This window comes from Petaurus breviceps, unplaced genomic scaffold (genome assembly GCF_028583685.1).
Source record: "Petaurus breviceps papuanus isolate PSGF00001 unplaced genomic scaffold, PetGlider_PUasm1.0 90847, whole genome shotgun sequence".
NCBI lineage: Eukaryota > Metazoa > Chordata > Mammalia > Diprotodontia > Petauridae > Petaurus > Petaurus breviceps.
The window spans coordinates 15,717,600-15,739,273 of NW_027187360.1; the positions used below are offsets into that span (position 1 = coordinate 15,717,600).

The 21,674-nt window shown below is 37.4% G+C and overlaps 1 protein-coding gene across 3 annotated transcripts in view; it reads left to right on the forward strand.

Annotated features, from left to right (window-relative positions):
* Positions 1–5,880, forward strand: part of EDN3 (endothelin 3) — a 40,730-nt gene extending 34,850 nt beyond the window's left edge. For 2 of the 3 annotated variants that reach the window (XM_069072496.1, XM_069072495.1), the window contains one exon: positions 2,200–5,880. The gene's annotated coding sequence lies outside the window, so the exon portion shown is untranslated. The remainder of the gene's footprint in view (positions 1–2,199) is intronic. The other variant, XM_069072497.1, reaches the window with a different exon arrangement.
* The last annotated feature ends 15,794 nt before the right edge of the window (positions 5,881–21,674 follow it).

Sequence of the window (21,674 nt, forward strand, 5' to 3'; positions counted from 1 at the left end):
TTGGGAATATGAATCTTCCTGACTCTGGGTCTGACACTCTATCCACTCTACCACTTAGCTGCCCCTCTGCTGGTACCTAAATCTTTGTTGAATTGACTAAAACTGAGTTAACTGTTTCTGTGGATATGCGTATGTGTACGTGTGTGTATGTGAGTGTGTGTCTATAGAATTTCTGTATTCCAGAGGATCTGTGATTTCATCTCTGTGGTTACTATAGAAAAAATTGCAATCCACCTACACCTTCACATTCTATGATATTATGGTTCATACAATGACCACTCTACTTTGAACATTCATCTGACTTCCCACATGGATTACTGCAATAGTCTTTAATTGGTGTTCCTGCTTCAAGTCTCTCCTCATTCCAATTCATCTTCCACTTAGCTGCCAAAGTGATTTGCCTAAAGCCTAGGTCTGCCCATGTCACTCCCCTACTCAATAAATTTCCATGGCTCCCTATTACTTCCAGGATCAAATATAAAATCCTTTCTTTGGGATTTAAAGTTCATCGCAACCTTGGTCCTTCTTACATCCTCCCCCCTACATTCTGTGATTCTTCTACAGTGGCCCATTCTTCATACCTGATACTCCATCTCCATCTCTCTGCCTTTGCATTGGCTATCCCCCATGCCTGGAATGTTTTCTCTGCCTCTTAGCTTCCCTGGCGCATTTCAATACTTAGTTCAAATCCGACCTTGTTCTGGTCTTCTCAGCTACCTTTTCCCTTGAGATTACTTTCTACTTTTATATAACTTATGAATACTAGTTATTCACATGTTTTCTCTCCAATTAGAATGTAGCTGTAGCAGGATCACAGAATGTGCGTGTATGCATGCGTGCGTGCGTGCGTGCGTGTGCGTGTGTGTGTGTGTGTGTGTGTGTGTGTGTGTGTGTGTAGGATGTAAGAAGGACCAAGGTTGTGAAGAGCTTTAAATCCCAAAGAAAGGATTTTATATTTGATTCTGAAAGTAATAGGGAGCCATGGAAATTTATTGAGTAGGGGAGCGACATGGGCAGACCTAGGCTTTAGGCAAATCACTTTGGCAGCTAAGTGGAAGATGAATTGGAATGAGGAGAGACTTGAAGCAGAGCCTTTTCTTTACCTAAAAAAACCTTTTCTCTCGTATATTCAGCCCTTTGCAGTCCTGGCACATGATAAGCACTTAGCAAATGCTTATTGACTAACTGAATTCATGTATTCACATAAATTCTCCTTAGAGGGTCTATCTGACTTATTATCTCTGAATAGGGCATGGACACCAGTGTAGTCTTCAAGATCTTTTATCATTATCTCTTACTCTTACCATGTAATTAACCATATATGACCTCAATTGTTCTTTTTTGGACACTTCTTTTATGTAAGTCCTCTTTGTGATAAGCTATAGACTATTTATACTCAGCCTATCTTTCTATTGACCTTTGTGTCTTTTGCAATTTTGACATCTCTGTGATCATTAGGATCCATCATGTGTAATAGTATTGTCAGGAGAATTTTGGTGTAAAAGATAGGCTGTTTTTTAAATCAAGAAGTAACTTAGGGTAATTGAAAGCACTATGACATTTCTGAAGAACAATCCAGTCCATTCTCATTTTCCTATAACGATTTTGGGCCCAGCTTGTCATCCATCAGAAGATGCCTGTCCAAGACATTTATCCTAGTTGACTCACTCAGTAGTCTGTCCATCTAGCTGCATTTAATCATCTGGAAAATATGCGTTCTTTATACAGTTGATTTTGCTTAGGCGAACCCCTTTTGAGTGAGTAGATTGACCTTTAGAGTGAGTGTGAATCTCATCGAGAAGGCACTATGCATAAGTTGGGACTGGATTAGAAAAGGGGGAAGATCAAACACATACACATATGGTCAGTCACTCAGTCAATAAACATTTATTAAGTATCTATAATAGGCCAGGCACTGTGCCAAGCATTGAGAATATGAAGGAAGGTAAAATATAGTCTTGTTCTCAAAGAGCTCACAGTCTAATGAGGGAGACAACCTGCAAATAACTATGTCCAAATAAGATATATATAGGATAAATAGGAAATAATTAGAAGAGGGAAGGCAGAGTTGTTAATAGTGATCAGGAAAGGTTTCCTATAACAAAACTTGTTCATTACATATATTAAAGAATTGTTTGTTAAATTGAATCATTCAATATATATTTTAAAATAATGCTCTTTTTTTCTTATGTTTCCAAGATTAGTTGAAGGTAAGGGGAAAAAAATAAACGAGAAGACTGTATCTGCAATAAGAGAAACAAATGAATGCTTCAGGCAGCCACCAGACTTCACCGTGGGGTGTCCCTGCTTTCGTGCCATTCCAAAAAGAAGTGAAAGCTGCTGAAGAATTTCCCATTCTGTGACACCTTGTTCTCTCACTGCTCTGATGACTGGGACACACGGATTCAAAATTCCATTCTTCTCAGCCAAAGGAATGAGTTTCACTCAGAAAACTAGTTTCTTCATCAAAATGACATGTCCTAATCCAAAGAGTAGCAAAATAAAACTAGACAAGTTTCTCTAATGGATAAAATACTCCCAGATGTGCTCTGGAGGTCATGGCATCCAACAACTCTGGTTTCAGGGAGGAAGTTGCATTTGGAGAAATATAGCAAGTTAGAAAGACGCTCACTTGCAACTATACAACAGACTCACATCCTAAACAAGTAGATAGCAAACTATTTACAAATGTAAACAAATGCCCTTACTATCATAAATGCCAAATATCTATGCAGAAAAATCACAGCTGATAACTTGTATCTGAAAATATAGCAGGCTAGCATTCTAAGAAATTAATCATTTAGTAAGTTATCCACATTAGACACAAATCAGATCTACCCTGGTGGTTATGATTCTGAAGCTCATAGTACTTAATGTAAAGAAATCTGGGAGCAGTATTACTCATCAAAAGAATGTATCTCACTGGTAAAATTGCATTTTGGGGACATTAAGACAAGCAAATTAACAATACAATCTTTCAACTATGCTAAGCTCCACATGTAGCTCATTCATATTCGACTGGCTTTTCCATTTTCATCTTTCCCAATACAAAGGTGGTCCATTGGAGGATAATTTAAATTCCCAGCATGAGCACTCTTAGAAAACTGACTATGAAGGGGGGACCACCATGTTCAAATTCAATATTTTTTTAAAAGGATCTTCTGGGGATTACTTCAAAATAAACTTCCTCTCCCTACTCTACCCCTTCTTTGTAAATTATGTAAATTCATATTTAACTATATAATTGAAAAAAACAGCAACTTGGAATTGTAACTTGTGGCTTTGTCTATTCTGTTCCCTCTGGACCTTACTGTAAGCTTCTTTCTCTACAAGCATTTTAAAATGGAACTTTTGCTCTATAAGATGTTTGGTGGAGGATATTGAACCCCTACTACACAGTACTGACTTTGGAGTTGGTGTCGAAGTGGCTACAGTGGAGACAGTTAATGTACTGAGCAAAGGAGGGTAGGTCTTGGCTAAAATGTTATATTCTATATGAATATTATGTAAGTTATTGTAGTTGTAAAAGTAAATATCTTTATCACAAGTAAATGGTAAGTTTCTGATTTCATAGCAGATTTTGTACATTTTAGAAAAGCAGATTATTTATTGTATAAACTATTTACTGCAACTATTTCTTTTGGTGGATTTTTTAAAAAGTAAAGTCACTGTATATATATATTTTTAAAAAGTGTGTTTTGAATAAAAAAAAGCCCCAGTAGATCACAAATTATTTTTTTAAAAATGCATATGTGCCATTTGGCTATATGCTGTCTTTGGAACAAATCCTTAATGCTATCAATACTCAGAACATGGGAATAGTCAAATGCACAATAAACTCTCCAAACATTGTCCTGCTATTTTGATTATTGTAAGTTAATATGTTAATATTCATATATTTCATATATTTTACTCCAGAGAAGAAGTAGCAAAGCAACATTTCAGATCAAGACCCAATTGCAAACCAAGATGAGGAATTGTTTGGATAGTGGAGAAGAAGCCAGGGGTTGTGACCATCAGAGGAAAGGGGTTAAAAAAGCTAAGACATTCGTGAGTTAAATTTGAGAAGGGATTCTGCAGGGGGTACCTCTTCCTTGTGATATTGTATAGCATTCTTCACAACCAGGCAACACATTTTTCTCTAGAATCATAGTCAAATAGACCATAGGATTTATAGCTAAAAGAGGCCATACAGATCATGTCCAGTCTCATAGTATGCCTTAAGAACCATATCAGGGGGTGCAGCTTCTTTTAACTTCTTTAATACTTAACTGTATAGTTATTCCTTCTACATCTCAAGGGTTAGGAGCACAGTACCACCATGATCTAGAAAATTCACATGAAATTTTTTGGCCCTCCCTTCATACCAGGGAAGAAGTCTGAATTTTTTCCTTTTTATGGGGTATTTACATTACCTTATTGGAAAATTTGAGTTAAGTATTTAGTCATAAGCTCTGTGTCACCTGCTGACCTTCACACATCATCTGTGGCTTCCACAAAGCTATATCAACTTGCAATGTATCAAAATGGCAATGGGGAAAGTTGCAATGTGGGGGGGATAACTTTACTTTTTGAATGAGTTCTCCTTCTCCATTTAACATATTAATTACATTGATATTCTCCCTTTACTGCTACATTTTCAAATGGGAGTGTAGACTTCTATCATAGTTGTCTAGAATTAATAAACTTTAGGTGCTATTTTTCTTTCCCATCAATTATAGTGTTTCTATTTCTTCAAAACCAGTTGCTTGCTGTGTGACCTTAGACAAGTCGCCAACTTTTTTGAGTTTCCGTTTTCTGTGAAATTGAGAGGAGGTACTATGTGACCTTAAAGGTACTGTCTATCTCCAACATTGTATGTTCTAAGTTCCTTCCTGACTTTGCCATTCTATGTATCTAATGACAGTCTATGTTTTAAAGGTTTTTCCAGCTCTGGTGTTCAATGTTCCAAGGTTCATTTCAGCTCTACCATTCTCTGACTGTGTGTAAGGCATCTATGTGTATCAGAAACAAATTTAGTTTCTTTAATGTCCTTCCCTCCAACTTTTTTATGCCAAGTAGAGAACCAAGTCATCAGATGAGGAAATGAAAATCTAACATTCTAAGGTGGTTTGATTATTATCTAAGAAAATAAAAAAGTGTCCCTTATTCTAATAAAAAATTTGCAAAATTGATAAATCAGGGTACTGATTCATCTTATATTTTCAAGCCTAAAGGCTTGAATTTTGGGAATCTAGTAAGAATAGTCCAATAAAGCAAAAAAGAAAAAAAAGAAAAGAATACAGCTTTTTGGGGTGGCTAGGTGGAGCAGTGAATAGAGCACTGGCCCTGGAGTCAGGAGGATCTGAGTACAAATCCAGCCTCAGATACTTAACACTTACTAGCTGTGTGACCTTGAGCAAGTCACTTAACCCCAGTTGCCCTACCTTCCTCCCTCCAAAAAGGAAAAAAAAAGAATAATCCAATAAGAACATGTAAGGCCCATAATCCAGAGGCTGGTGGATCAAAATCACCCAATATGAACCGTATTTTAAAAGCTTTAAGGGAGGTTGGATTATGTAACAGATGGAAAGTTGGCTTTTGATTGAGGGGATCTGGATTTGAATCTTAGCTCTGCTACTAACCTCCTTGAACACTGCTTATTGGGAAGGATGAGACTGTTTGACTAGAAAACTGCTAAGGTTCCTTTCAGATCTTAATCTCTGATTTTGTGAATGTTCAGATTGAACCAATTCCTATGTTAAATGATGACACAGTACAGAAAAGCACAATTGTGACTTAGCTCTTTTAGACATTATTAAATATCCAAATTTAAAAAAAGAGCTCAAAGCCCAGGAACTGTGAATGTGAAATTAAAAATGGAGGAGATAAACAAATAAACGTTTGGGTGCAAAGCCTCTTCTGTGTTCTATTCTTGCCACAGTGTTCTAGAGGACTTCATTTCAGTAAAAGCTAGGAGGGATCAAAGGAGAAGGACAATTATCACCTTCTGTGCCTGGGCATTGGAGTCAGATACAATCAAGAAATTTTGTAAGAATATAGAAGAATTAAAACAGACAAGTCAAATTAATAAACATGTTTTAAAAGCATGTTACCATGTACCAGGCACGGTGCTAAGCACTGAGGAGGCAAATATAAACAAAAACACAGTCATGGCCCTCAAGGAACTTACATTGTAATAGAGGAAGACAATAGATAAATGAGGGATAAAGGGGGCAAGGTTGGTGAGAGAAGGTACCTGTACAGGAACATGGTAGCAAAGTCTAAAGAATGAAGGATGGCTTGGCTGGGCTCTTCAAATTGGAGGCCCTGAGGAAAGCTTAGGTAATGGGAAAAGAGAGCCACAGGAACAACAATAATAATTAATAATTACATAATGTTTCAAGGCAAAACATATGTAGAATTAAAATAATTGGAGTTTTAAGCAAATGAGGATATTCCTTATATTGAAGATAAACAACAACAGCTATATTCCTTAGGCAAGCCTTTAAAGGCAGAGGCTTCCACATATATACCAAAAAAATTCAATACAGAATTCATAACACTCCAATTTATGACACTATTGATTCCTATTGAAGTTTCAATTTAACAGGCATTTATTAAGTACCTACCATGTACTGGAGTGGAGAAGGAGATGGCAAGCTGCTTCAGTATCTTTGCCAAGAAAACCCCACAAACACTATGGTCCATGGGGGTCATGAAGAGTCAGATGCTACTGATAGACTTGAACATCACCCACAACCATGTGCTTGACTCTGTATTATACCCTTTCAGAGCTTATATTCTGTGGGGATGTAGGGAGGGGTAGGATATGAAATGTACATAGATAAGTAAACATAATGCATATCTGTATATGTATATATATTAATCCAAAGTGTTACTTGAAATAAATATTTTTGAGACTTCAGGGCTCCCTAGAATTTTTCCAATTAGTCACAGAATTTAGGGGAAAGGGCAAATAATTCTATCTAAAAGGTTATTTTATAAACTATGAATCTAGAGAAGGATGATATTAAGCAAGCTTTTTGATGAAAGCTTTGTAATTTTTTTGACAATTAGCTAGCATATGTCAAACCTAGTGTTTAACCTAAAGAGGTTTTATGAAGTATTAGAAAAATTTGTTTTTAAGAAGGATATAGGAAGAAGTATTAGAAAAATTCCCTGTCTTCTGTGGAGTTTATTATCTAATTAGGGATATAATTTATGCTAAATATTTTAATACCTCTCTGATTTTATTAATGTGGGTACTCTCTCCACTTATCATAACCCCATTGCATGTTAGTACATAGTCTTAATGAGTTGCTATAGCCACAACATTCATCACTTGGCCAACATTCTGGTGATGACCCTCCCTGAACTTAGCTAAGGTGGTCTTCAAATAATAGTTACCATCTATCACCAGTCCTGAACTAAAACATTTCCAGCTTGGGAAGATGTGCTAATGTTTTAACTCTACCAACACTTTGTACATGGCATCTGATCTCTCACTTTCATGCCTCTGCATAAGATGACTCCTTTGCCCAGAATGTGCTCTCTCCTCATTTTTGACTCTAGAAAGAAGGGAACCCCTACCTCACTTGAAAGTTCAGTCCAAGTACCATCTCTTTCATAGCTGTTCCTGATTTTCCAAGCTTGAATCCATTCCAAATCTTCATTCTATTAGTCTATCCACTGAGGGAAATGTACAGCCTGTCTGGGTCTTACCTGTCCTCCAGCATTGGGAGGTTTACCACCTAATAATTTCTCTCAGCCTTATTATTTGCCATCCTGGGTCAAGCAAATCTTATGTAAATGTACCCTATTTTATTAATGTTGTCATTATCATCATTATTACTCAATAAAGTCAAATTGCTTGCTTCATTGCCTCTGCATGAAATCCATTTGCTACCTAAGGTTAATATTTTAATAATAAGTTGAGTATAAAATTGACCATATTAAACCACATATTGCCCATAACTCTAAGACACTTCATGGTGTAGTGCAACTGCTGGAGATGGAACCACCTTTAACCAAATGACCATGAAGAGGTCACTTAACCTTTGAACCAGGGGCAATCTTCTAATAGCCAATATGCATTTATTAAGCACTTACTTAAGTGCCAGGCACTGTGCTCAACAATGAGAATGCAAATATGAACCTAAAGAAAAACAGTACCTGTCCTCAAGGGGCTTATATTCTAGTGGGGGAACACAATACAAAAAGGAAGATGAAAGAATGAGGAGAGGAATGAAGGTGGCCTGTGCAGAGAAGCTTAGTAGTGAAATTCAGGAGTCATAGCCTGGAAAAGAAAGAAGAAATAGTTGATCTGGATGCCCTCCTTAAGAGAATCTGGAAGGAGCCATCAAACCAGAGGGAGAAATTGCAGGGATGAGGGGATATTTCCAATGTATGAATTCCAGGGCCATAGTGAGCTTCAAAGTCAAGAAGTTTGGGGGTATACATAAATAGTAGGGAAGTACAGAGTTCAGGGTGGAAAGGAATGAGCCATAATTAATTAATACTATGAGTAATATAAAGCCTGCTTGTAATTTGAACATCGACGGAGGGAATTTCCCCTACATTGAAATCATAGGTAGCAGGTAACTATTGCTGAATACTTTGCTACATCTCTTTCCCTAGAGTTTTGAGGTATTAGTGTTTTCTCTCTAATTTGAATGTAAGAGAATGGGCATCACATCCACTTTGTAAGTTATGAGTGTTAACTTCATTTAGAAGTGACTGAAAAGTTGTCAATTTGATATGAATTAGCAAACTAAATGGGCATACAATTAAAGATGTCCCACCTCCAGTTAACTTGATCTGTTCAGATGTTGTCGATTTTGCAGGTAAATTCTCACAACTTTTATGGAAACCAAGTGTAATTAAATTTTTGAGAGGTGACAAGGGAAGGAAAATTTGACCAGACTCTTGTGATCTACTTTTGAGGGTATAACATTTCCTTTTGCTCCCCTCACTCATGTACTATGATGGTAGAGTTGTTATGTAGCTAAAAATGAGCTAAGGACCTTAGGAAAAACTGTGTACATGTAGAGAAGACTTTCTATGGAGAATTATGATGTGCTTCATTTTCCTCTATAAATGAGAAATCTGTGATGACAGCCAGTATTTCTGAATATGACGAGTGAGCCTAAGCTCTTTTCAGACTGCATTGCCATGGGCAAAGTCTTACCTGGTGTCCTCTCTCTTCTTAGGTCAGTTCAGCATCAGGTGATGGATAGGACTTAAGAGTTGATGAGATGGAGTAGACTACAAGGTCTTGGGAAATGAGGCACTTTAAAATTAATTCCATTTGTTACATTAGAAATGGAAAGTTTTTGCTCATAAGGAAACTTCTAGGCAGTGGTACTCAAGTCCAGATGGTGGGAAAATTTCTGAAAAGTGTGAGTTTGGGTCTCTGCAGCTGAGAAACAGCTGTAGGATTGGCAGCAGAATCAATCACAGATGTTCCCACCTGTTCCATTCACCAATTTCTTACTTTGTTTCAAGGCTAGTTAATTCACTTTCTAAGGTGCTATAGGTAAAGTGGAGAAAGAATTATTGGGGCATATTTGTTAAAAGAATTTTGTCAGCATGAGTCTAATAGGTTCTAAACTTTCTCTTAGAGTCTCAAGGCTAATCACCAAATAGATTCTTAGTGATAGTGAAGTCCACATTCCCAAGTCAAACTACCCCTTAAGGACATATTTTATGTATTCCCAACTCAGAACACTTTAAAGGGGCTTGACTAATCAGAATTTGTGCTAGAGGCTGGTCTATATTTTATCTTTGGTCTGTGCAAAAGCATATGAATAATGCAAATAGACTTAATGGAGGATGCTTAACTTATATAGCCGAACAACACTTTGAAAACAAGTTAACAGTAGCTATTAGCATAATCAAATAAGCAAATATTCTAGGTATAGATGATTCTCACATATTTATCAAAGCAACCCCCTCAGTTGGAAATACTGCCAGTTAACAATATATTTGAAATAGGTAAATTAAATTAATAAATGAAATTCTCTTAGTCTATTTACTTATTAGAGTTGCTTTCCTTCTAGTTAGTTAAACTTAATTGAGGGGATAGGATAGCTGTTTTTGAATAGCAATTGATTAAAAAAGTATTTATCAAGTATTATATTAGGCATTGTATTAGGCATTTGGGATACCAGTACAGAGTATTAAAGAATTGTCACTTACAATGAACAATGGAGGAGTGAATATAACATAATGTATTTATACAACATATTAAATAACAAACATAATACATAATAAAATATAATCATATGATAAATACATATAATTGAAAGTTAATAAATATCTAACATATACATATACACACAGTAGCTAAGTATAACATGGTTTGGGAGGGAGGGCACTAGCAGTGGGAATTATATTTGAACTGTATCTTAAAAGAAAGGGAAGCCTTTTAAAAGTGGAAGTAAAGAAGTAGTAAATTCCAAGTATGGGGGGAGGGTGTCCATAAACATTTATTAAGTGCCTATTGTGTTCCAGGAATTGTGCTTAGTGCTGGGGATACAAAAAGAGGCAAAAGTCAATCCTTTCCCTTTGGACCTCATAACCTAACGGTTAAGCAAGCAACTGTGGAGCTCATAACATAGCAAACAACTATGTACAACCAAACTGTACATGAGGAAGATGGAAATAATTAAGAATGAAGATAGATTGGGAAAGATTTCCTGAAGAAGGTGGGATTTTAGGTGAGACTTGAGAGAAAACAGGGAAACCAGTAGTCAGAGATGAGGATGGAGGATATTCCAGGCATGGGGGCAGCTCAAGAAAATTCCCTGAGCCAAGAGATGAAGTGTCATGTTTAAGAACAGCATAGCCATTGTCACTTAATCAAGAGTATGTGGCCAGGAGTAAGGTTTAAGAAATGACACATTTGCATTTTAAAAATAATTTGTGATCTACTGGTGTTTTAGAAATTCAAAACACACACAAAACACTGATTGACAAAGATCTAATTTTAAAATTCTCTTTATGTTCTAGTTATATGACGAGGATAAAAAGGTTTAACTCGTGTTGAATCGATCTTGAATAGAGAGTACCTGTCTGTACTCTGGAGATATGAGATGGAGCTGGAGAAGAATGTTAAGGTTGGCGGAGCAAGAATTTTAGCCTGAATTGTGTCATGGTCTAAATATCTCAGAACAGTGTTCATTAAATTCCTTGTGCTGAAAGAAAACTTAAGAGCAATGTTAATGAATAGGGTCATTTATGTGTGGAGGAAATATACCTTGGAGCAAGACAACATCTGTACTCAACATGCCTAGACACAGCAAACTTACTAGAGAGGAGTCTGGGCTAAGGCAGTGGAAGGAAAAATGTTGATAAAAATAGGTACTCCCAAGACTTCCTGTTAAGAGGTGGTAAAGATAACAACAACAAAGAAGAAGGGTGATGATTGTGATAACTCACACACACATATTGCTTTAAAATAAAAAAAATACATTCATTATTACAATGGGTCCTCACAATTTTCTTGGAGGTAGAAACACTACATTTGTCTGCCAGTTAGATATGTAGGTTAAGTGAGAGTGAAGAGTCAAAATGACTGCAAGGTTGTGAATTTAAATGGCTAAATTAAGGGTGTGGTAACTCTGGATAGAACTAGAAAACCATGGTAGGTTTAGGGGGAAAAGAAAATAATAATATCTGAGATGCAGAGCACAGCCCATCCATGTCTGCTTGTCCTGTGGCATTCACTACTCTGATCCACCTCAATGCAAAGAAGTTGCATCAGCTGAGCAAACTGATGTGCCATCTGCACATGTGCCAGACTTCCATTACATTATGAATTGCGCTATTAATCTTTGACCACAGTATTCAAGCCCTTACCTATTTTCTCAAGCAAGCCTGTGCCAAAGGTTGCAAGACTTCGATAATTGTGAAGTGGAAGTAACCCTGAGTTTTCAAAGTTTGTGCCAGGAGAATGCATGCTTTGGCAGGTCTGCCAAGCTGGAAAGGATTTGAATATAGGGCTGGCAACAGATTGTGCATTTGTTATCTGAAGACCAGCCTAGCTGATTCACAGATACTCATTATCAGAATGTTGGCCACCAGCCCTTGAATTCTTTTGGTTATAACAAGTCATAAGGCACTTAATAAATTCCTTTATTTTATTCATTTACTAAGTTATAAAGGTGTTGTGATTTGGACTGGTGGAGGGAATAGCTATACCGATGAAATCAAAGTTTCCTGAAGTCTTAAAGTAAGTACAAATAAGGAAAATGACATACAACAAATATAGCATTTGACTTGGAAGATAATGGAAAAATACAGTAAAGCATTTTTAATACTTAATTTGTTCATTATCCTTGAAGAGACTTCTTCATGAATATGAAGCTAAATTATAAAGTGACATTATAGACTACGGAGAACTTAAGCTGGTTGTCTATACCAACAATGGTTCCATAAAACATATGGAAAAGACTTTGGGCACTAGCCCATTACAACATTCTCCCATTAGAACATAGGATCCTTAATGTTTTACATGATTACACATATGTAACCTATTTCAGGATTGCTTACCATCTGAAGGAGGGAAGAAGAGAGGGAGAGAAAAAGGGATAGAATTTGTAATCCAAAACTTAAAAAACCACCAAATGTTAAGAAATTGTTATAATATTCAATTAGGGAAAAATAAAATATTTAAAAGATAGGCTCCTTGATAGCAATTACAGTCCTTGCCTTTCCTTTGTATTCCCAGCAATTAGCATGGCTCCTGGTAAATAATAAACATTTAATAAATCCTTGTTGATTGATGTAGTGAAAATGACAGTCCAAGGGTAGGGCTGAAACCACACCCATTTGACTCTGATGTCTTTATTAGGCAGAACACTTTTTGATTGAATCAAACAATCAGAACAGAGTAAACAGGGCCTGTACACCTTGTTGAATCAATCAAAGTCATTGTTTCAGAAATTGAACTTGTAGTCTAGATGACATCAGTTTCAGTTTTGCTTCTGATATTTACTAGTTTCTCTTGGTCTTATTTTTCTGAGGATGACATTACCTACCTCAAAGGGATATTGTGATTATTAAATAAAATAATATATGCACTTAATAAATCTTAGAACATATACAAATATTAGTTATTATTACACAAGTACCTCTGAGATACAAAAAAAGAGAGAAGGTTTCTGGAATATGGAACATCTCTTCTACAAAGAATTTTTTGGAAGATTTATGGAATTTTTTGGGAAGAATAGCACAAGATGAAAGGGTATAGAGGAGCTGCATTCTGAACCATTAAGTATAGAATGTGAAGAGATTCCTGTAAATATCTAAATGAAGATGAATCTAACTGCCTAGTCAATATTGACAATAACTATTCCTATGTGCAAAAGGAATTCTGATTCTCACTGAAGACTCTAGAGTTACTTTCCAGAGAAGAGTTATTAGGATGATTTTCCAAGTGTCAGGAGTAGGGTCAAAGATCCATATGGCCCTTTAACTGAATCCAAACTTTACAAAACTAATCCCCTTAATTAAAGGATTTGTTCTGTAAAATTTGGACTCAGTCAAAGGGCTACACTGAAGGACCTAGAGGGCCACATGTGGCTTGGAGGCCACAGGTTTCCCACCTCTGTACCTAGTCAAAAACCTCTAACCAAACTTATTTCTGAGCCATCTTTGCATATCCACCCTTGGAACCAGCCTAGGCTCTGATAGGTGAACTCCTGACTTATCTTGCCCAGAACCTGGCCTCAAGAATCCTTCTGTGACATTTCTATGCTGTGTCACAATGTGAATACCCTGCCTTCCTGCAGTCTTTCTAGTTCCCCTTTTATGCAATGTCTTCCTTTATCAGAAGGTAAACTCTTTTAAACTAGGGACTGTCTTGCTCACTTGTATCTGTATCCCTAGCACTTAGCATAGTGGCTGGCAGATAGTAAGCGCTGAATAGATGTTCTGTTTATTTAATTGATAATAGTCATACCTTTTCCCTTAATTCAGGGAATGTAGTCCTCTATGTTACCACAATGGTCTCTTAAGTGAGGACTGGGGATCCCTGGGGTCCATGAGGTTGTTTTTTGTTCAGGCATTTCTGTCATGTTCAACTCTCCATGACCCCATTTGGGTTTTTTTTTTTGGCAAAGATACTGGGGTGGTTTGCCAATTTCCTTCTCCAGCTCATTTTACAGATGAGGAAGCTGAGGCAAACAAGGTTAAGTGACTTGTCTGGGAGAGTGGGAAGGCAGGTCACATCTTACACTCCTCTCAATAGCCAGTTGTGGAGCTTCTCTCCAACGCAACACAACTAACTCTTATTCCCTCAATAATCTTCCACTCCTTCTTCCTCTTTTCTCTGCTGTGCATACTCTCATACTACCCCCTTCTGATCCTGACATCAATCCCTCCAAGCAGTTTTAACCTGACTGCTACCTGGGCACCCACAGAAGCAGCTGTGCAGATATTGTTAGGAAAATCCCACCTTCCTTCCAGCATACACGCTTCCTGTCCTCCAGATCACTTTGTGGCTGCAGCTGGTAGGATGCTGCACTTCTGGGAGTGATGAATGAAGAAGAGATTCCCCTCCCTTGCCTTTTATGTTTTGGGTGGGCCAGAGTGTACTTCACAGGAGGAGCAGGCATAGACGGGTTGGAGTCTGCATCCTAGATCTTGTCACTTTCTTTTCTCCCCAAAGGTACTCTTTTAAACTTCCCTGTTTCTGACCAGTTACCATCATCTTCTAGTGACTCAGGTTCACAACCCTAATGGTGTTTTTGACTCTTCACTGTCACCCCACAAATCCAATCAGCAGTCAAATCCTGTCATTTCTACTTTTATTATCCTTCAAATGAATCTCCTTCTTTCTGGCTCACATGTCACACCCTAATTCAGGACTGTATCACCTATCACCTGGGCTATTCCAAAGCTTTCTACTTTGGCCCCCTAATTTCACGTCTCACTCACCCTCCAACCTCTTTTACAATTTTTTTGCTTTCATAAGAAAATATTTACTCCAATATATAATCACAAATATAAATGTGGGAGGCATAATCCTTCCCCCTCTTACACCACTTCACTCTGGGGAGGGGAAGGGTATTAAGTTCACAGTTTAGTACAGTTTCTATAGAGCACAAATCCCCCTCGTTCTGGAGGCCTAGGCACCCTCTCTTCCTAGAGCTTCAGATGCTGAGGTGGATGCCTGCACCATCCCTCCTGCAGCCCTGACTCCAGAGTTTTCATGGCTCAAACACCCATGGTGACACCTTGAAACTGAGAAGGAAAGACAACAGAGAACAGAAACAAACACCCCAGGCCCATTCCTCTGAGTTAAGGTAAAAGAAAGAGAATGGGAGAAGAAAGTCCTGCCCCCATCACCTGTTTAGTTCACCATAATACTTGCTGTGGGTGAATTGGAATCTTTATCCTCTGGGAAAAACACCAAAAAGAAACTAGCATATTGAGTAGCTAGAAAGAGCTCCAATATATTTTCTACACAGCTGCCAAATTGATTTTCCCAAAACACAGGTCTGACCATGTCATCCCCCTACTTAAAAAACTCCCTAATGACACAAGAATCAAATGTTACTTTAATTTTAATTCAGCCTGTTTCATTCCTATTATTTTTGTACACATTTTATAAAGCACATGTAATGGGGTACTGGTGCATGCAACAGGGTGCCCAGCTGATGTAGATTCCTCCACATGGGAGAGGCTGGAATACTTGCTGCCAGAAGAATTGTGAAAATGTATGATAAAAAGGTTTTGGAGAAAACAATGGAGCATGTATGGCATTCTTCTACTGTTTTTGGTCTGCTATTCGTGTAATTGGGGCAACTAGGTGGCACAGTAGATAGAGCTCTGGACCTAGAGTCAGGAAAACCTGAGTTAAAATCTAGCCTCTGACATTCGCTAGCTGTGTGACCCTGGGCAAGTCACTTAACCCTCTTTGCTTCAGTTTCCTCATCTGTAAAGTGAGCTGGAGAATGAAATGGTAAACTACTCTAGTATCTTTGCCAGGAAAACCCCAAAATGTGGTCACAAAGCATGGGACACAAACGAAATGAATGAACAACAATAACAATCATGTAATTAGAAACCTTTTGTGTGGGGGAAGAATTTAAAAGGGACAAGTAATAAGGATCTTGGGCATTTTGTTTCTGCATAACCTGCTCTTAGTTTGCCTGCTCGCTGATAGTGTCCAATGAGAGGCAATGCCCTATGCAGACAGGCCTTGGGGCCTTCTCCACTCTGAAACCATGTGACATGGTAATTAAAGCTTGGTGTTTGGCCTCTGCATTTGTTCTTTTACATTCTAGGTGAAAGGATCGGAACCTCTGATCTTGTACATTTTGAAAGGTCAGGACACCAAGTATCTGGGCATCCCCGTGCCTAGGTTTTGCAGCTGGCTCAGCATTGGTATTCAGAAGATCAAGGAGTGACTTTCAGCACATAGTGGTAGCTGAGATACCTTGAGAAGCTACATTTGGACTTGAACTTGGTGGGACCAATGTAATGTATGAACTGAACTAAAAATGAATCTACTCTCCCCAGAGACCAAAATGAGAGAGGGAAACGTGTTCTGAGATACGGAGAAATTGTGTGTGTGTGTTTTTGTTATTATCATTTCTTCTAGGTAAATACCCTTTCATAAAGGCTAATGAACATGAAGTGGTTAAATGGAGCTGCAGTGATAGTCACTTGCACTAAAGAGTGGGAGAAACATACTAGGGGCTCAAACCAATTGGAGAAGAGACACTCCCAAAACTATTAGGGTACCTCTTAGAACCCTAAGAGACAGATGCAGCATTCCTGGCTCTGGGAAAGTGAGGACAGAACATATCAGCTACATAATTATTAGTATAATAGTGTGGCTATATGATTGGGTAAATATACACATTGGGGCATCTAGGTGGCACAGTGCCATGTTTGGACTTAGGAAGAGTTGAATTCTAATTTGGTCTCAAACTTTACTAGCTGTATGATCCTGAGCAAGTCATAATGTCTGTTTCCCTCAGTTTCTTCATCTGTAAAATGGGGCTAATAACAGCACCTAACTCCTAGGGTTGTTGTGAAGAACAAATCACGGAATATTTGTAAAGCACAATGTCTGTTACATAGTAGGCACTATGTAAAAGTTATCTATTTATTATTGTATTGTGATCAGGCTAATTTTTTCTTAAAATATAATTTTGTTAAATATAGAAATTGTTATATTGAATATATAAATTTTATTAAAAATACATAGGTACATAATCAAAGTTTGGAGACCACTTTCCTAGAAGATAACCTGGAGTCACATAGAATTAAGACCAGAGTGTTAATTTTCACTTTCCTCCTACAGAGTTCATAGGATTTAGAACAGGAAGATACTGAAGAGTGACTCTGGTCCAATTATCACAATGGAGATGAGGAAACAGTGACCCAGAAAGGGGAAGGTACTTGTTCAAGGTCACACAAGTAATAAAGAGCAGAACCAAGATCACGGGATACTAGATCCAGAGAAAAAGAGAACTCAGAATCCATCGGGTCTATTTTATTTTTCAGATAATGAAGTTGAGGTCCAGGAGAATCACGTTATTCAGGTCTCCTGACTCCAAATCCAATATTCCTTTTTGTTCTATCAAAATGAAAACAAGGTGCTTTCTTAATAAGGAATAATTAGGAATTAACTCGTAGACATGCTTTGAGTTATCAAAGGTTTCAGAACCCTACATGGTCTTATTTGAAACTGATATATATGGGACTCTTTGGAGACAGTTCAATCCTGGCCCTTCTCTGGGGTCAATGTGCATTTTTTTTTTCAGGGAGGAGCTGAGATAAGTTCTCATGGTTCCTCGATGCCCTTTGAATGTCTAGAATTCCCTGCCCTCCACTCCCCTGCTTTACTCCTCTCCAGCTCTGTGGAAGCTAATTCACATAGCTTATCAGTTGCTGGGCTGGGTGCGTGTGCCTCAGACAGGCAGGAGGCAAAGTTCACTCAGAAACTCAAACTTTAACATGCCTTTCTAATCTGTATTTTGTTTCACTGGCTCGACCTCAAACAGAGAATGTGTGAACTTCATAAGGTCTAAACAAGCCTTCAACACCTTCATGTGTTACTTTATCAAGTCACGGGTCATACACGGGTCAGATTATCTAATGCTTTAAAAGTTCTGCAAAGGACCAGTTCATTCATTCCCTAAAACTTCCCAACGTGCATGGGCAGGGAAGGGAGACCCCATATACTGCACTTGCTTTGTCAACCCCTTATCAGTTGGAGCCCTTATCTTTGTGTCTAGGTGAAGTTTGCCTCTTTCTGATAGAGTAAAATTTCCAGTTGTCATCTTTGAAAATAGCCTGGGTATTTGTAAAGAAATAAAACAAACTTCCCTTAATACACTTAATGTCTCCTGGTACTCAAATAACTCATTGGTAGCATATAAACTGCTTCAGGAAGTAGTATTATTGTAAACCACCTGGCTGCCTCTCTGTGGTCCACCCTTCTTCACAGGGCTCTTAATAGTCTGAAGGGAACCTGGAAAATATAGATTGCAATCCCAGGATGTAATCAACACCCTGAGAGAAGTTGACTGACCTCTCATACAAAGGGTCAGAACAGGGGAACAGGAATGGAGAAATTGTGGTTATAATCTCAAGGGAAACATAATCACAGTGAACTGGAGATTTGGTAGGGGTTGGGGGTGGGGAAAGGATACATTTGACTTGGTTGACAGGAGGGCAATGTTAATAAAGATCTGGGTACAAGGTCAAGGGTGCATTCTTTGTGTCAGTCACAGATTGTACATTGCTGGGCTGGGCGCCTTAACTAGAAGGCACCATGGAACACAGACTAAGATCTAGAAGGGGCCTTAGAACATGAAAGTATCTTAGAACATGTAGGACAGAATTTTAAAATGAAAGGAAACTTGCAGATGATTTCGTCTAATTTGCTCACACTATAGGTGAAGAAATTTTGACCTTTTGCTTCTTTCTCTTTGAAACTGGATTTGGACTAGGTGATCTCTAAGATGCCAGACTTCACGGTGTGATTCTTGGGAATTTCAGCCAACTACAAGTAGAGAACAAGTGTTAAAATCATAGCTCATTAGATCCCATATAACATATTAAGGAAAGGTCCAATTCTATGCTTTTAATGTTTCAAATACAAATGGGTATTATATTTTGTCAAAATCCCTTTCTTCATCTATTTAAAATATCATATGATTTTAATTGTTTTTTAGTCATTAATTTAGTCTTATGTTTATAATTGGTACCTCAGATGCACAGTGGATAGAGCACAGAACTGGAAATCAGGAAGACATCTTTCTGCATAAGTTCAAATCTGGTCTCAGACATATGCTAGCTGTGTGACTTTAGGCAAATCTCTTACTTCTGCTTGCCTCAATTTCTTCATCTATAAAATGATGAGCTGGAGAAAGGAAATGTCAAACTACCAGCATCTTTGCCAAGAAAATACCAAATGGGGTCACAGAGAGTCAGGTATGACCGAAACAACTCAACAGCATTGAGGAGTATGGGGTGTTCAGTGATGACCAGCATCTCTGGTGTGAGGGCTTGCTCAAGACTCTAAGAAGCTATGACATGGGCAGAAGTCACACCCTGGTAAAACTATCTGGGCAGATGGACTAAACCAGGTTAAGGGTAACACCTGTCAGTGAGTTAGGGGATATCTAACCCAAGTATGTGAAGGATTCCTCAAGCAATAATAAATGGATGAGAACAATTTATTTCAATGACCATGAAGCAGGCATTGTGGAGTGCTTAGAGCTTGGTCAGACACCAAACATGCCAATGTCAGTTACTGCGTCCTGGGCCATCACCAGTCCTCTGGATTTTTGTCCTGCCACCGGACTTTGTTGGCTCAGGAAGAGAGAGTGAGACTGATGACTTTGTGCATCTCTGCCTCACTTAAAGCCAATTCCAGGGTGAGTTAAGGTGTCACTTTGTGATGTCCTTGGTCCTCTTTGAAATGAAGGACAAATAACACGTTTATAGTTTTTATAATAGTAGTTTTAATAATAGATTCCTTATAAAAATCTAACCATTCACAGTTTATCTTCTTTTTGCTATTTTCTTCGATATTTTTGTATCCATAATCATCAGAGAGATTGGCTGAGAGTTTTCCTTTCCTACTTTATTTCTAGCTGGTTTAGTTTTCAGGTCTGTCTCATAGAGCACTGGTAAAAAGATTTCTTTTTCTTTTCTTGCAAGCTGTTTATGTAATTTTGGAGATAATCACTCTTTGAATGTTTGATACAATTCATGTGAAGATCCATCTGGGCTTGGTTCCCCCCCCCAACTGTTTATTTATAGTTTATTAATTCTTTTCCTTGCAATTGAATTATTTAAATTCTCTATTACCCCTCTGTTAATATAGGTATTCATGATTTTATAAATATTCATGTATTTCATTTATCAATGTATTGGCACATGATTTGGGAAAAAATTTTTTCTGAAAATGTCTCTTTTGTTGTGAATTACCTTTCCCCCTCCCAGTTTTGAATATGGTAATTTTGACTATTTTTTAAAATTGCATTTCTGTTCATTGATCTGTTCTTTATTTTCTGTTGGTAAAGGATTTAGAAAGACAAAATTTCCCCTAATAACTACTTTGATCGTAGCGATATGCTTGAAAGTATCTGTTACTTCTTTAATTTGTTCATTTACTATGCTATTTAGGATTATATTGTTTAGGTTCCATTTAAATTTGAATCCTTTCTTCAAATGTCTTTTATTGATTAAAATTTTTAATGTGTTGTAATCAGGAGAAGGATGTGTTAATATTTTTTTCATTTTTTATTTATGGATTTTTAAATAATTTAGCAAATAGTTAATTTTTGTAAAGTTGTTACAAAAAAGCTGAGAAATATGTATGCTTCTTTTGATTCCTCTTAGTAATAACTAGAGAGTTGTTACATCAAACTTTTCTAAAATTCCATTTTTTTCTTATTTTATTCTTTATCTTCTTATTAAATTTTTCTAAGTCTGAAAGAAATACATTGAGGTCCTCAATTATTAAACTTTGGTTTCTCCCTATAATGATATTAGTTTTTTCTTAAACTATTTAGATAGCATGCCATTTAGAATATATATACATATATATACATATACATAATAATACACAAACATATATAGGTATGTACGTGTATGAATATCTGCATACACATACACATACATAGATACATATATGTGATACAATTTCATTATCTATGGTTTCTCTAACCCATAGTTTCCTACCTTTTCGTTTAGCCATTTTCTTTTCTTTTCTTCCTTCCTTCCTTCCTTCCTTCCTTCCTTCCTTCCTTCCTTCCTTCCTTCCTTCCTTCCTTCCTTCCTTCTTTCCTTCCTTTTTTCCTCCCTTTCTTTCACTATCAACCTGTCTGATATTATAATTTCTAGCCCAGTTTAAAAAAATTTATATAAAGCATAATAAATTCTGCCTCCAATCATTTTTATTCTGCACATTAAACCCTTTATGATTAAAGTGTATTTCTTGTAAACCACATATTTTTGAACTCTGGTTTTTGGAGGGCAATTGGGGTTAAGTGACTTGCCCAAGGTCACATGGCCAGTTTTGTGTTAAGTGTCTGAGGCTGGATTTGAACTCAGGTCCTCCTGACTCCAGGGCTGGTGCTCTATTCACTGCGCCACCTAGCTGCCCCTGAACTCTGCTTTCTAATCCATTTTGTGACCCTCCTCTCTTTTACTGATGTATT